This window comes from Pinus tabuliformis, chromosome X (genome assembly GCF_031772625.1).
Source record: "Pinus tabuliformis cultivar Carrire ecotype Pingquan chromosome X, CPIR1, whole genome shotgun sequence".
Lineage (NCBI taxonomy): Eukaryota > Viridiplantae > Streptophyta > Pinopsida > Pinales > Pinaceae > Pinus > Pinus tabuliformis.
In genome coordinates this window covers 578784187-578788066 of record NC_142308.1, presented here as the reverse complement: position 1 = coordinate 578788066, position 3880 = coordinate 578784187, and positions in this window count along the sequence as shown.

The window sequence follows — 3880 nt, the reverse complement described above, 5'->3', positions numbered from 1 at the left end:
CAATAATAAATTAAAAATCATTTTTGAGAGATCCAACCCTCTCTACCAAAACTGACTTTTGACCACTCAGGTCAGTGAAATTCAACTCATTTAGCCACAACATGTGAACAAACCATCACATTGTTGGCTAAGTCCAGATGCTCCTGCATCAGACTCCCGGGGAAGAAAAGAATCATCCCTCAGACTTTCAGGGTTTACTCCATACTTATGCAACTCTGTTGTTGTCAACTAACTAGAATCCTCTATTGGCTGTCCTTTCCATTTAACTAGATATTGAAAATAAACCTGTCCTCTGGTTCTTTTGGATACTCTTTTCTCCAAAACAGCTTCCACCTCTCTCTTAACTGTCTTTGGCATTTGTTCTTCCCAGTTCAAAGTTTGAACTTCATCTTCTGTAGTTTCCTTCTGTAGCTCTGTCTCTGTCTCTTTGTATGGATACAAATATGCAACATTGAAGATAGGTGATATTCCAATCCCTTCCGGCAATTCAATTTCATAAGCATTAGTTGAAAACTTTCTTACAATTCTACATGGTCCTATCTTTTTCATTTTTAGTTTATTGTAAGTCTTAGCAGGAAATATTTCTTTTCTCAAACATACCATCACTAAATCTCCCACTTGGAATTCTTTCCCTCTTCTTGTCATATCTACTCTCTGTTTGTATTTGCCACTACTTTCCTGCAATCTACCTTTGACATCTTCTTGTAGTCTTTGCATCTGCTCTGCAAACTCTTTAGCTTTTGCACTTCTTGTCTCTTGTTTACCCAAATTTATGAGCTCATACGCACCTCTTGGATTCATCCCAAAAACAATATGAAATGGACTCATTCCAGTACTTCGGTTTGGAGTGTCATTATAAGCAAACTCAGCCTGAGCTAGTGCTAAATCGCACTGCTTAGGATTTTGATACACTAAACTTCTCAATATTTTTCCCAAGCTTCTGTTTACTACTTCGGTCTGTCCATCTGTTTGAGGATGGTATGCTGAACTAAAACTGAGGTTAGCTCTGAGTTTCTTCCAAAGAGTTCTCTAGAAATGCCCTTCAAACTTTGTATCTCTATCAGACACAATACTTACATGCAATCCATGTAATCTTACAATTAAAAAAAATAGATTAACAATATGTGTTGCGTCACTAGTCTTCTTACATGCATTGAAATGTGCCATCTTAGAAAATCTATCTACCACAACATAAATGGAATCATTCCCCCTTTGAGTTTTTGGTAACCCCAAAACAAAATCTGTGCTAACTGCATCCCATGGTCGGTCTGGTATTGGTAATGGCTGGTACAATCCTGTATTCTGGCTTCTCCCTTTAGCATGCTGACATATCCTGCACTTCTCAACAAATCTCTTAACATCAGTCTGCATCTTTGGCCAACAATAAAAAGTATTTACCTGAGCAAAGATTTTGTCTTGTCCAAAGTGACCAGATAATCCTCCACTATGTTTCTCCTTTATTATGTTTTCCCTCATAGAACATTTGGGAATGCACAACTTGTTGCCTTTAAACAATAAACCTCCTTGGATAAGATAATCTAACCACTAACTTCGGTTATGAACTATTGGATTTTGTACTGCTGTATAAATATCTTTGAAATCTGCGTTGTCTTTATACATTTCAACCATTTCTTCAAATCCTACAACACCAACTTTTAATTCTTGCAATTTGAAATTTACCCTGCTTAAAGTTTCAACAACTTTGTTCAACTTACAACTTGTGTGATTTATCACAAAAGTAAAGCTTTGCAAAAACTCTACCCACTTGGCATGTTTCTGGTTCAATTTTGGTTGGTTGTTTATGAACTGTAATGCATGGTTGTTAGAATACAATATAAACTCCTTTAGTAGCAAATAGTGTCTCTATTTTTTTAAGGCTTGTACAATAGCATAAAATTATTTATCATAAGAAGAATACTTCTTCTTCGCTTCATTTAATTTCTCACTGAAGTATGTTATTGGTCTCTGTTCCTGACTCAAAACTACTCCAATTGCAACTCCACTAACATCAGTTTCAACTTGGAATACTTTTTCAAAACCAAGTAAAGCTAAAACTGGTTTCTCTGTGATTTTCCTCTTCAACAACTTAAAATTCCTGTCTGCTGCTTCTGTCCACTTGAATGGCTGATTAGTCTCCTTGATTGTTTCAAGAATTAGTGCACAAATCTGACTAAAACCTCTGATAAATTTCCTATAAAAACTTGCAAGACCATGAAAACTTCTTACCTCAAATATATTCCTTGGAATAGGCCAGTTCCAAATTACTTGGAATTTCTTTGGATCCATTTTCAACCCTTCTTTAGAAACTACAAATCCCAAGTAAATTAATTCTTCTTTCATGAAACTACATTTTTTCAGATTTATCAGTGGTTTCTCTTTCTGCAAAGTTCTTAAAACCAATTTAATATGCTCTAGATGTTCTTCTTTACTTCTACTAAAAACTAGAATATCATCAAGATAAACAATAACAAAATTGCCTGCATATTCCTTCAAGACTTCATTCATCAATCTCATGAACGTGCTAGGTGCATTAGTGAGTCCAAAAGGCATCACTAACCACTCATACAACCCACAATTTGTTTTAAATGAAGTCTTCCATTCATCTCCTTCTCTAATTCTTATTTGACGATATCCACTCTTCAGATCTATTTTAGTAAAATACTTTGACTCACTCAAACAATCCATCAAATCATCCATGCGTGGTAAAGGAAATCTATAATTGGTAGTGATCTTGTTTATGGCTCTGGAATCTGTACACATATGCCATTCACCTCCTTTCTTTGGACTGAGTACTGTTGGTACAGCACATGGACTAAGACTCTCTCTGATTAGTCCCTTATCCATCAGTTCTTGCACTTTTTTTCCAACTTCTGCATTCTCTTGAGGAGTTAATCTGTATGCTACTTTGTTTGGAAAACTTGCTCTTGGTATTAGATCAATATGATGACTAATACTCCTGATTGGTGGCAATGCATTTGGCAACTCATCCACAATAATATCAGCAAAATCATTTAACAAAGTTTTGATTTATTCAGGTAAATCATCTAAGTTTGTAGAAGTCAAAATTACCTTAGGTCTCCCTACGACAACAAAATGCATTTCTTCACCTTTTCCTACCTCTTGCAACAGCTCCTTTCCACTCATCAGCATAACACTGTTTCCAGGTGCTCCTTTGTCAGCGTCATCCTTCAATGGCAGCAGTGTATGTTTATTTCCATCCTTCTCCAGATTATAAGTATTTTTACTCCCATCATGAATAGCTTTCCAATCAAACTACCACAATATTCCCAACAATACATAGCATACATCCATTGACATTACATCACACAATATCACATCCTTATACGTACCAATCTGTATATCTACCTTGCATTGTTCTCTCATATATGATGTCCTTTCCGCAACCATGACACTTTGTAAGGAGTAAGGTGTATTGTCTTTACTAATCCTAGCTTGTCCACCATCTCTGTAGAAACAAGGTTATTAGTGCTTCCACTGTCAATTATCACTTTACAACATTTACCTTTGGATTTGCATGTAGTTCTGAATAAACTCTTCCTTTGAGCTGGTTCTCCAGTCTCTTTCTCTGCCTTGAGCAATGCCCTTTTCAACAACATGGATTCTCCTACTTAAGGGTATTCTTCCTTTTGTATAATTTGAGGTGTTTCTTGCTTTGCCTCAGCCACATTCACACTCCTCTGACTTGCTGTTCTATTATGAGGATAGTCTCATGATCCATGCCCCCATTCTCCACATGTGTAACACCGAATATCTCTTCCTCGACCTCTTCCTCTGGGTGAAAATCTTCCTCTATTAGAATCTCCCCTTTGTGGTGGTCTACTACTTGAACTTCCTGCTTCATTCTGATGTTGTTGAAACC